Raw genomic sequence first — 13,834 nt, forward strand, 5'->3', positions numbered from 1 at the left:
TCCACATATTTAACCCACAGTAAAAACACAACAATTTTGAAATATGAATGTATGCGGTGATTGTACCTCGAAATCAAATTCATAAATAATATTCTATATTTTTTATAAATAATCTATATCTTTGTATACGGTACGGATCAGTGATTATGTTCGCCACGATTCCCCATTTACACTGTGTCAAGTAGGGGTGATCCAGGGCAATATGACCACCTAAAGGAAATCGTTCCGAAAAGTGCTGAAAAGCTCAAAAAAGCATTGTTCAAATGTAGTTGACTTATACTGAAGAATGTTACCTTTCATATTTCGTCGATGAATGACGAAAAATGCGTTTGAAATTGTTGGAATGCACTTTTGAAAATGTATTGATTTCAATTTGTGTTCCCGACTATACAGGGCAATATGAGCCACCATTTGGGGGCAGTATGGGCCACCCTTCCAAAACCTTTATTTAGGCGAAAAAGTATCGTAATATAGAAGAATATGATATTCCTACAACAGTTGTGAGTATTCCATACCAAATAAAATGAAAAAATGCACAACAGCGGACTGAACTGATTTGCCACTCTTCACCCGTTTGAACAGCCACATTTCAATTGGTCAATGGTCATTTTCTGTTTCTATCGCAGTAATGCGCTGTTGTAATTTTTTCGTAATGAATCTTACATATATGATAATATTCTTGTATTTGAATACTGAAATTTGAACTTATTCGCATTTTAAGGCCAGATAGCTTGTTCTATGCAGGTATGCCCATATTGCCCCATAGAGACTGGTTTTGGAAAAAAAAGTTTTATGATAAATTCAGATTTGTATCAATATAAATATATGTGTGCACAATATTCAATTTAAATATATCTTTTGATTGTGGTGTATTTTTGACCTGTATTTTAATCAGTTTTGTGTCAAAACCTTATTTATAAACTTGAAATCTTATAATAATTTTGCCTATGCAGTGAAAATTTACATTTTCAAGTATATTTTCATGTTTGAATTGAATTTTAATGCGATTTTCACGTTGGTGCATATGTGGAGCTACCTCTTAAAGATCATATAACTTTTACATGATAAAACTTGTCAATAAGCTCAAAATGAGTGTGGCTCATATTGCCCCGTATGTTCATATTGCCCCTACTGCCCCTAAGCGTAAGGGAGGGGGTAAAACAGACAGGGTAGGTAAAACGGACAATCATTCTGTTTATCAATGATTTAATCTGTCATAAGACGAGTTTAAACAATCCCATTGAATTCCACCACTTAATTGTATCTTGACAGATACGTATTTCAAGTCGAGTCAAGTACGAGACACTGAAGACGGCCTTACTGTTGAGGTTGAAATACGTATCTGTCAAGATACAATTAATGATGAAATCAATAAGATATTAAACTAAATCGTCTTATGACAATAAAACATTCCACTAAAAAGCTCAAATTAATTTTCTCATCAAAATGATTTAATGTAAACGATGGCTGAAATGCCATGATGATATAATTTTGGATGTGCAGTATTTAACCTTTTAAAACAGAAATCCTAAATGGATGATTTATCTCAAAATTAGTTTTTTTGGGATTTTTTTCAAAGAAATTGGATCTTTGTGGGGTAAAACGGACATGATCTGGTGTGGGTAATAAACCGAAATTTTATTTTGAAAAGTTTGTATTGTTTTCCTCCGAAAACACCAAGCATTCATTAGGAAATTTCCAACTTTTGTTCAGACCAAGGGCATTTTTTAGCGATTTGCAGTGATGTAACATGCTTTTTTTTTTTAGTAAAATCATTGTAAGTTACCAACATATCAATTGTTATCCAACATTTTAATTTCGAGAGGCACATTTTATAGATGCCGCTAACCGCAAGTCGAGCACATCTGTATATGGGCCTCCATATACAGATGTGCTCGACTTGCGGTTAGCGGCAGCTTAGCCTTAGCTAGAGGTGTGCGCCGCCGCCGCCGACATTTTTGCATCGGCGCGCCGCCGTTTCAAATTTGTCACGCCGCTGATCTATAGTTTTCCACGCCGATTCAAATTTTCAGTGGAAACTCCAAAGATTCAGAGCAATTTCCGTATAATTTCCTAATAGATCTCTACTTCAGACTCTGTTTTCAGACTTCCCTAGGATATCTAGCCTAAAGTTATTTGGCTGAGAATGTCATTTGGTCGAACAGTTCCTTTGGCTGAAAAAATCGTGAATATGTCCTTCGGCCGAAATAGTCGTTTGGTCGAAAAGGACATTCGGTCGAAAGTGTTGTTCGGCTGAATTGGTCATTTTGGATATTTTCAAGACAATAACGGGAGAATCTTTTGAATTTCGCCTCAAAATTTTAATGAAAGATCTCCAGTTTTTCCAGAATATTTATTTGAAAATTACGAGAACTACTTTCAGTTTTTGAGAACTCTTTGGAATTGCCAAGAGGAGCTCTTTGGATTTACCAAGGAAAATTGTTTAGGATTTACATGAGAATCTTCAGAGTTTTAACGGGAAGTCTTTCCAAATTTCCAAAGCAAAATATGCGGAATATACACGGAATGTTTCTATTGAGTTTCTGGTGAGTATTTTTGAAATTACACATAGAAAATTGTGACTGGTAAAGAGATGCTTTACGTTGATTTCCCCAATCGAGATTATTTAAGACAGTTAGTTTTTTATCCTTTATTAGAGTGTTTTTTGCAGGAGAAGTTCATCACTAAACGGCTAGTTTGACATAGCCAACTTTAAAACATCGAAAAACTGCTCGGAATTTTTGAGGATTTTTTGGATTTCTTCTTCAATTTTCGATTGAGCTTGAGCTTGAGCTTGATTGACTGCTCGTAGTTGCTACTCCATTATGACCAGATCAGCTTCTTTTGAGGGAACAACAGATGTTTGCTTGGGACTAGCACACATCTTCAGTAACCACAAGTACTGGTGATCTAATTTGTTAGGTCATACTGGCGCCTGCCACAGAATGCAAGTCAATCTAGGGAAGGGGAAGGAATTGATTATGCAATCACTCGCCCACTACCAAGCCGAATATACCTCTGCACTTGCCACGAGTTCACGCGGAATTTGTTGGAATTTCTGGGTTAAGTTGGAGAGGCAGAGGTCCGTCTTGGTTAACGAGCTGCCAATGTGATAGATAGGAGAAGGTAACTGATGGAATTTCTAATTGGATGTAGGAAACGAGCTCTATGGTGGTTGTTTCCAATTCTAGCAGATTACTGTTAGAATACTGTAGTTGAAGGTATAGGAATAGTAATGGAAACAGTATGGAAGTCCATTTCCAGTTCTAGCGATTGCTAGAACATGAGAAATAAAGAGAAAGATACAAAGTAGGAGAATGGAACGGACCTGGGATTGAACCCACGACCTCCTGCGTATGAGGCAGAAGCAGTAGCCATATGACTACCAAGCCCGCTAATTTCTTCTTCAATTTTCGATTATAAATTCTAGATAAGTTCCATTGACCGAAAGCGACAGATGGTCGAACTGGCAATTTGGCCGAAAAAGCCGTTTGCCATAACAGGTTGTCCAGCCGAAATGATCGTTGGCCAAAAATGCCATTTTGCAGAAATAGTGTTTTGACAGAATGGGCCATTTGACTGAAAAAGTCATTTGGTCCAATGGGTAATACGGCCAAATTTCAATGACTGAACTTCGTACTGAACGGGTGTAATATGGCCAGAAATGGCCATTTGTTTGTGAAATGGTCTTTTGTCTATTGACCATTGAACAAAATTCCGTAGCCTCTCTATTTTTAAGCCGATACTGGCCTTTGGGCCAAAAGACATCTAACCAGGACCATTTAGCAAAACTAAACGTTTCACGGAAACTGTTATCAGGTCAAAACTGGTTTGACCGAAAATGTAGTTTGGCCGAAAGCAATGGCTGTGGCAATGGCAAAAGGAAAATTTGGGCAGACTTGTAAAAAGTTGTTTACCCTAACAGGTCATTTTGCTGAATATGCCGTTTGGATGAAAAAATCGTTTGACCAAAATGCCGTTTGGTAAAAAATGTCATTTTGCAGAAAGAGCCATTTGGCCCAAAAATGTACTTTCTGCAACCTTCTTTGAAAAGTGTTGTTCGGCTGAATTGATTATTTTGTCAAAAAGACGTTTATCCGAATAGGTCATTTGACAGAAAATGCCGTTCGGTCAGAAGGGTTGTTTTGCAGAAAGGACATTTTCGGGCCAAATTACCATTCCTACCAAACGGAATTTTCTGTCAAATGATCTATTCGGTTAAACGATTTTTTTTTGACCAAATTACCAGTTCGGCTGAATGTCCAATTCGGCTGTATGTCGTTTTCGGTCAAACTACATTTATGGTCAAACCATGTTTGACCTGATAACAGTTTCGGATAAACGTTCAATTCGGCTTAATGGGATTTGGTTAGATGGCTTTTGGCTTAAAGGCCAGTATCAACTCAAAAAGTAGAGAGGTTACGAATTTTCGTTCAACGGTCGTTTGACAATTAGCCTTTTCAACGTAAATATCATTAGGCCAAATGGATGAATATTTTGGATTAAATTACCCGTTCAGTTATTGACAATTGGCCGTATAACCTGTTGGCCTAAACTATATTTTCGGACAAATATTCCATTCTGCCAAACGACCATTTCGGCCAAACAGCATTTTTGGGCTGATGACCTATTCGGCCTAACGACCTGTTAGGGCAAATGACTGTTTGGGCCAAATTACCAGTTCGGCCGTCTGTCGCTTGCGACCAATGGGATTTTTCAAGAATTTCTTATGGACAATACACTAATCGTTCGATAACTGCAACATGTTTTCGTTTCAGATAGCGAATGGCGTTCGATAACTGCGACACATTCTAGACGGCAAACAATTGTCAGACGACGTCAGAATAGAAGTGCACCTGATTGTTCAGCGCTATGCAGCTATCATCGACTTTGATATCATTTTGAAGCTCAGCTGTCCGATAACTGCAAAACTGATGTAACTATCGAAATACAATAAAAGCATTGCAGTTTAATTATTTTCAGTTATCAAACGTCTAATGTACAAAGAATTTCCCGTAGAAATCCAATAATTTCAAACAATTTTTCGTTAAGACATTTTGAACAATCCTCCATGGAAATTCTAAAGAAGTTTCCGTTAAACTTACGGACAATTTCTCGTGAACATTCCAGAGATTTTTTCTTGAAAACTCCTTAGAGTCTCCCGCGGAAATTCTTAAGAAATTACTGTTTTATTGTTGGCCATGCCAAACTAGCCGTCTTTATTATTCTAGACTGAGAAAGCCAACGGTTAAACACCCATTTTACCAAAAGCACTCTCCTACAATTATCAAGAATTTCTGCACAGATTGAAAAATCCACTGAGATTTACGCTAAACATCATGCACATAAATGGAACGCCATTATTAGCGTAATTCAGCGCGTGATATAGCCTAAATGTATACAATATTTGACGTAAATCGTCAATGTTGCTTGCAAGTTGTAAGCAAACTTGTTAGGGAAAGGACCTTTTCCGCGTCAAATAGTGTAAATTTCCGCATCTCAAGTTTTACGCGCTGTTTACTTTTCATTATTTTTTTCTGTTTGTGAAAAATTCGAAGAATACTCAACAAGAACTTTTCGTAAATTTCTGAAGTTTTTCCTATAGAAGTTAAAAACAAAACACAAAACACAAATAAACAAAAACAAGTTTCTCATGTAAATTGTGACGATTTTTCTGCTGAAACTCCAAACAATTTTATTTGGGAATTACAAAGACCTTCTCTAGGTAATTCCAAAGATTGCTCGAAAATGTTTTCCAAATTTTAGATTTGTCTGGAGAAGTTCATTAGATTTTTCATGCGAAATTCAAAAGATTCTTCTTTTAATGTCTTGAAAATATTCCGAAAAAAATGCAAAAAAAATCTTAGAAAAACGTAATGAAAAAATCGCCACGCCGATTCACGCCGCCGCCCCCGCCTGCTAAAATGGCTTTCGGCGTGACGCCGAAAACGCCGCCGCTGGCTAAAATGGCTTTCGGCGTGATGCCGAAAACGCCGCCGCCGCCGGCCAATATTCTGACAAACGCCGCCGCCGACGAATATCGGACCGGCGCACACCTTTACTTGGGGTGGTCAAGCTATGGTTTGGGAAGCATTGTTTGCAACTGGCACAAAAAATCTGTCGTTTATCCATAGTATACTGTCCTATAATTGTCATAGATAAAGAATACGGACTGACGAGGCTCAGTTGTCTATAGTGACTACCGAATTTGCCTATTAATAGCATTAAGCTTTGTTACGGTGTAATTCGTAGATTGGACACTTTGAGAACCTTATCTAGAATGCTATCAGAAATCAAGAAAGTGGTCCAGTCTTAAACAAAATAACAAAGCATAATCCCATCTTCACCGTAACTAGGGAGTAGAAGGAAGTGTTGGTGTGGAAAAAAAAGTGAACAATATGAATTATAATGCCCTTGAATCGATGGAAATAGAATGTTCCTGTTGGAATGTAGAGCCATAGAAAAGGAAAATGAATATGTAGTGTCATACTACAAGTTCGACATTACTCACATGGCCCACAACCGAAAATATTGTTCTATCATTTATTTACCATTTGGGAAAATCATTTCTGCTATCAATATTTCCTCTCTCTGTATTTACAGAAATTCATTTGAGTTCTATTTAAAGTACTGTTCAAATTGTCCCCCGGACGAAGTGATGAGAAAAGCCAACATTACCTAATTATGTTGGGAAGCCCATGTTTTCATAACGAAAATCGCTTCATATTTTATCATTGAACGCGTACAACGTCCCATACACTTTGCCACCCACTGCTGGGGGCTTTCACATTCATCCACATCCCTTACCGGAGAAGAAACTTTCCTCTCTCAGCATCGTCTATACACGCTTAAAAGTAAATTACACATCGCATGAATATATTTTCACCTGGGTGAATTGCGGATGAGGAATCGATTTGGTTGTCAAAAGTGAAGCCAAAATCTTCTATTGTGCCCAGAATAAACATTGAAGATTATTGAATTATTCGTTTTAATCTTATATTGAGAAGTATTATTGTTATTATTTGAGGGAAAAATAAAAATAAACTTTGTTTAAGTTTTGCATTCATTTTAACAAATATGTTTCACATTTATATTTCGAGTAGAAAATTAGTAGGAATGCAGCACTAAAATGCACTCGTTACGAGATTTCACGAGATTCGAGCAGCTGATTGGAGCCGTAATGTATGTATGAAGCCATCGTCAAAGTCATGTAGAGTCTCACGCATTTGTTTGCGCCTTCATGCAACATGGAAGAGAAATTCAGCGAAGGCAGGAAGTATTTTGACAGCCATAAGGAACTGCAAAATAATTTTGCTTATGGGATTGATTTCCAAAATATCCGCTACTGCGGCTTGGAAGCACAAAAGCGGCTCTATCCGCAGCACCAGATTTTCTACACATGACGACGATGACACGAGAGAATAGCAATCTGTGTGAAAAGGTGTATGTAGCCAAAGACATGTACACAGTCGCTGTGTAATATCTTTTATTCTTTAATATATGTAAGAAACTTTGCTTCGAACTGTCAGAGTCTTGATTGATCGCCATGATGGCGGTTTGCGTCCGGCATGCACCCGCAACGAAAATGACTTTTCTGTGGATTTTTCGTTATGTTTCCGATACGACACAACTAAAATGTGTACGACTATAAACATCGCACTTTAGTTTGGTCATATCGAAGAAACAAATGGGGAACTCCTCTGAAATAGTATATAAAATGTTGCGATAATTTTCAATTTACATGAAAAAATATAATTGAGGTTAAGGTCCGTTTTCCGAGCGCTCTCTCACAATGTGAAATCAACTCATCAAAATCGTTAAGTACGTCGAATTACACTAAAATGAGTAACATGGCGAGTTACTCGCATAATATGTATTGTTCCAGAGTTAGGCCCGTTTGTGTGAACGAAACACAAAATTGTGTGAATGACTTTTAAGCGTGTACGCCCAAAAGTCGATTCACCTAATTGTATGTTCGATCTAAAACAAACCTAATCTCGAGAACAACATTGCCATAACGTTACGAATGTGGTGACGATCAATTCACACGGTGATGAACGTTCAACGTCACAGCTAAAGTGAAACGACAATGACCTCATACTATTTGAAAAAATTTTCGTTGCGATGCATGCGGGCTGTCGCCACCGTGATAACTATGATCTTTTCAAGCGAACTTGACGGTTCGAGCGATGACATCTTCGAACGTAAAGAATAAAGACATTACACAGCGACTGTGCATGTCTTACACATAATTTTCACACAGATTGCTATTCTCGACGTGTCATCGTCGTCATGTGTGAAAATTATTCATGCGATGTCTAATTTACTTTAAGCGTGTAGCCGGCGCCGCTGTTGAGAGAGTATACGCGCGGTCGGGTTTTTCGAACGCCGCTAAGCGGCGCAACAAGGAGCAACATCAACACCCGGCCCGGACCGGCCCCATTCAGTTCTCGGTAGTACGTCGTCGTTGTTGGATCGTCTGTTGTCGTGTGCGGTGCCGGCCTGTTACGCTCAGAAGAGCAGCTCCAGAAGAGACGTGTGTTCCGCGGAACGGTCGGTCGGTCGGTCATCGCCGCCTTCTTACCACCGCACAGGGCAGCTTAGAGCAGCGCAAGTCCAGTTTTCTCGCCGCTTTTGTTTCCATCCGTTCTTGTGTGGCTGTGTGGTGCTCCTCGATGCGATCAATCGGTGCTTGTTTTGCTTCAGATCTTTCTCAAGTTCTTTTGCGCGGAACGTTCGGTGATGATGGAAGTCGATCTTTTCTAGAAGCAGAAGAAGCCATCGCGCGCACAATAACATACCTGTGGATGGTTGTGCCAGGAAAGAGGGCACGGAATCCAAGTGAAGTAGAAGCCATCTAGCCAGGTTTCACGAAGATGTGCAGACGTGTTGGTTGGTTGTGATCGTTGTTCTGGAGAAGTGCCCTGTGTGGTGAAGAATTCGAATAAACTGTGTTGCAAAACTGAAGAATGAAATTCGCGATCGCGAGTATAATGGATCTTGGTTGCGTGCGTGTGTTTGTGCGCGCATAGAAGTGCGGCAGTGGCAGTGAACCTAGCAGAAGAACCTAGGTCCGAGGGCTGGTGATCGGGACTTGATCGCGTCTGAAAGTTCGGAACCTCTTATGCGTTTCGCAGTGACAACTGAAAAGTACCGATTGGTGGTTTATTTGGGGGTTGTCGAATCGACCGGCAATTGATTCACCTGGCAGTGACATCGTGTGGGTGATCGAGTGTTGTAGGTGCGCTGTGAAGGAATGTGAATCATACGTCGGGGCCAGTCTGTGGAGAGGTGGACAAATTTTGCAATTCCATCATTTGGCCGGCACAGTTTATTGTTGTTAAGGGGTTGTTTTTGTTCCACATTCTGTTTTGCTATAACATAAATACAAAACTATACATCGCAAGTGTCGAACACAGGTATTTACGTACATATCGCTGGGGCGAAAGCCGGTGTAAAAAAAAGAAAAGAAAACAAAATAAAGGAAACCCATCGAACCATCACCAAGAATGTGCAGCAGGCAGCCAACCCAAGTTGTGACCATATGTGCACTGCAGTGATTGCTTCGAATTAGTCTCGATCTATTGGAATATTCAGCCGGGGTGTAAGGTGTTTTGTAAATATGCTTGCATATCGATAATTTGAGAGTGAACGTAGTGTGAACAGTGGCAGCAGCGATCGTGCATTTGAAGAGGTGTGAAGATATGCTCCAAACAGTTTGATTGGAAGCTATCCGGATGGATGAATGTTTTCACTAATTGGCTAAATTGAGTGGCAAAGTGAATGGTATCGATCGAGTGTGGCCAGCCGGATTGTTTTGAAAACATACAAACCAAGCGAGAAGAATCCACAGTGGACTTACTCGTTGGAAGCGGATTGGCGCCGTCAACCTTGCGGAACGAAAGTGTAAGTTTGCGTTCCAGTTTGGTTTACGTAAGGTTCTATCTGTTGAAAATGCAAAACCACACATAGGTACTTACTTTGAGCTTGGTTCTCTCGATTTCACCCTGTAGCCAGTGATGCAAGGTCAGAAGCTGGGTCTTCGTTTTTATTCGATTACGTTTTCCTTCGTCATGGTCAGGATCTTGAGATTATTTCTCCGGGCTATGTGACTTGGTTTTATAGTTTGGTTTGAGAATGTTCATAGAAAATCAATATTCAAAAAAAGGATTGAATATTAAAATGTATGACTACATATTTGATAGTAAATAATATAAAGATATAGAATCGTCTGTTCGATTGCAGCGTCACACTCTAGATTGATTTTAATTCGAGTTAATGGCTCTCTTCAGAACTCTACATGATATTATAATTTGACAATTTTCCAACTTCCCCCTCTAATTGATCAACTTTTAATGTATACAAACACAGCTGGTCCCAAGGCGAATCGATTAGTGAAAGAATCTTGTAAATCGGTCTATCCGTTCGAGAGTTATATTGCCTCAAAGGAAAAATCCTTTGAGGCAATACATATAACTCGTGAACGGATAGACCGATTTACAAGATTCTTTCACTTATCGATTCGCCTTGGAACCAGGGAAACTGATTTTTATATACAGAAGATTAGTTCAGTTTTTTCATTTTTTAAATTAAGTTTTTATAACTGAAAATGTGACTCTATATTAAGGATGTCTCAGTTTGGAACCTCTTTATGCTCTTGCTTTATATTTATCAAAATTTATTCTTCTAAAAGAAAGGCTTCTTCCGCCTAAGATATTTGTGGAAACAATTTCGATATCCGTTAAAATGAGATTCTTAAAATTCATAACATTTTAAGTATTTCATAAAATCCAGTTCTGAAAATTATAAAAAGGATTTTGAATTGGATAAACTTGAAAACATTGAAAATAACGTGATTCACTTTAAATTTGAACTTCTAAGTAACTCTAAGAGCCTAAGAAGAAGTTTCCATGTAAGTATATTTTACAACGTTTGAAAATTATTAATTTGAACGATTTTCAAACAGACATAGCTCAAATTAAAAAGTAGTATTCAGATAAAAAATGGTCTACAGTGCACGTAAGCCCATTGGTATTCCAAAAAGAATTTTGATTACGGTATTAAAAATTGGATTTTTTGCACGGAAAAATTACTGCCATCACAATTTTTATGAATTGTCCGGGAGACCTGCAGTGGCCACACAGATTCATGAGCCGAGCCTCTTGGAAGGAGGCTTCCGAGCCTCTTGGAAGGAGGCTCCCGAGCCTCTTGGAAGGAAGCTTCCGAGACTCTTGGAAGGAGGCTTCCGAGACTCTTGGTAGAGGCTTCTGAGCCTCTTGGATGGAGGCTTCTGGGCCTCTTGGATGGAAGCTTCCGAGCCTTTTGCAAAGAAGCTACTGAGCTTTTCGGAAGTAGGTCTCAGGCCCTTGAAATGGAAGCTTCCGAACCTTATGATTCTAGATTTTATTCACTCGATGTTCTGTCTTTTACGGCTCTACAATCCAACTGGAACTTGACCTGCTTTTCAACTTGATCACCATGCATGTTATGTACAATACAAGGTTTTGAAATAAAAAAATTACACAATTATCAAAACTGTTTCAATACGTTTTTATTGAAATTCTAATATATCCGCCATTACGCATCTCTGTCCGAGGTACCCTTGCACTATGGGGGATCCCCCATACAAGCGAGCAGTCAAAAATAAAATTGGACTTTTAAAGTGATTTTCCACTTAGTTTTAGCTGTGTATGGTCGAAATAGCATGAATATACAATTTCCAACCCCCCCCCTTTGGGGATCGTCTATGAATTACGTAATTATTTTTTTCATAGGTTCGATTAACGTGACAAAGCAAACCTATTTGGGAAGTTGAAATTTCGTGCGTTTTTCTTAAGGAGAAGGAAGGGGCTGTACAAAACTAAGTTCAGCAATTTATGGACATTATGGCGGCGATCATGTTAAATGACATTAATTTCATGACATTCCGTGATATTTTTTGTTCTCACTCTCATGCCTCACAATTTGTATTTAGAACAATTTGTTTGACAAAGTACTAGGATCTGAAGGATCATAAAGCATTAAATGTTAATCAAATAATCAGAATTGAAAAATAACTTTTGAAAAAGGGTATTAGCAAATTAGAAATCGCAATCCCATGACATTTTTACGTGTACAAGTTATTCAAAAATGAGATTAATATATTCTCAAAAAATGTGGACATTCATTGTGGAATGTAAGAATGCTCCATTCTTCCGAAAAGCAAAATTCTTTTAATTTAAATAACAACACTATTTGAATTACTTTTGATTTGTTTTCATGATTTCTACAAGTTATATACAGCATCATTCTTTTTCTGTGTCAAGGTTTAAGTCTTCAATGATATTTTCTTCAATTCCATCAACGATGGAAGATGAGATAAATTCATCTAAAAGTATTAGGAAGATAAAGAACTTTTGAAAATCTTCAAATATTACAAAATTACGCATGGCATAAGAATAACTAAGTGAAAAATTTTTTCCAACGTCTCCTCGTTATCCAAATCGAGCTTAAAATGGATCTGATTCATGTAAGGCACGAAGGAAAATGTCAACATTTGCCTCTCTTGATCATTTTCTGCATTATGAGTTCTAAATTTCTTCAACTGTTTATATTGATTCTTCCGCTGGTTGTTCAGCCAGTGAACCTCGAAGTGTAGATGAGTGAATAAATATTTCCCTACCATTAGCCAGACATTCATGAACACTAGCAGGAATTTCATACGCTCCGTTCTAACTAAGATATTGTTCGTCTTTACTTTTGCAATAAACATGTCGGGAATTATTGATTCCAGGAGATTTATAAATATGTACATATTATGAAATCTCATATTTAGTTCTCCATCAGTAGCTAATGAATAGCTCAGAAAATTAGGTTTGAAGAATGACTCAAACCACTCAAGCCCCAAACGCATTTCAGCGGAATGGCGACGGAAACGGTAAAATTTGACAGGAAATATAAGGAGCGAACTGTTAAATCCTTCCGTTACCGTTGTGCTGCATTGCATTGGGGGTTTTATTCATTTACTCCTTTGAAAAAGTTAATTAAATGAGCTCAAATGGTTATAAATAAAGTCGAAGTTATTACTAATAAATGTATTTTGACCATACCCTTTGAGCGCATAGTTCAGTCTGACCCATTTTCAATAGGAAACGATGGGACTAGATTTCCCGTCGAATGAAACTTGTTGCGAGAAAAATCGGACACAAATAAGTGTCTAAATGGCGATTGCGTTCTTTTGCGCACATACATACAGACGCGCATGCACACACATACAGACATCACCTCAATTTCTTCGCGCTGAGTTAGTTGGATATATACCACTAGGGGTCTCCGGGCGCTTCTATCAAACATTCGTTTTTGGAATGAGCATTAACCTTGGAGTACGAGAGAGGCAAAAACACGGTAAAAAAACAAATGAAAAAAAATCAGAGTGACTTAACTCTGTTAATTGCCAAATACTGGCAAGAAATTCTTTCGGGACATTTTAGTCGAAGCTTTGTCCTTGATGTGTATCATAAAAGAACCTGGGATTCTGAGGAAAACCATTAGTTTTTGCACACCATTTAAAAAGCTTATACAATAACCTTTGTAATGATGTATTAACATTGAAGAAAAAACATTTAAAAAATATTTCAATAAATAGTTGAAAATAAATATTTTTTCAGAAAATTTGCTAACTTTTTACCCATTTCTGACTTTTGCCACCTTATATCTTTGGAACTAGTGCACCTAGAGACTTCAAATTCAGAATTTCTCTTAATTAGAGTATTGACAATGGAGAGAAAATATTTTAAAATAATTCGGAAGACATGACATTTTCGATTAATGACCGCCCGAAATCCTATAGTGCCTT

At 38.0% G+C, this 13,834-nt stretch overlaps 1 protein-coding gene across 3 annotated transcripts in view; it reads left to right on the forward strand.

The window, feature by feature from the left end:
* Positions 1-8,825: 8,825 nt before the first annotated feature.
* The window catches only part of LOC134213601 (protein Shroom), a 929,824-nt gene continuing 924,815 nt past the window's right edge, over positions 8,826-13,834 (forward strand). For all 3 annotated transcript variants that reach the window (XM_062692809.1, XM_062692811.1, XM_062692810.1), the window contains exon 1: positions 8,826-9,906. The gene's annotated coding sequence lies outside the window, so the exon portion shown is untranslated. The remainder of the gene's footprint in view (positions 9,907-13,834) is intronic.

This window comes from Armigeres subalbatus, chromosome 2, assembly GCF_024139115.2.
Source record: "Armigeres subalbatus isolate Guangzhou_Male chromosome 2, GZ_Asu_2, whole genome shotgun sequence".
NCBI lineage: Eukaryota > Metazoa > Arthropoda > Insecta > Diptera > Culicidae > Armigeres > Armigeres subalbatus.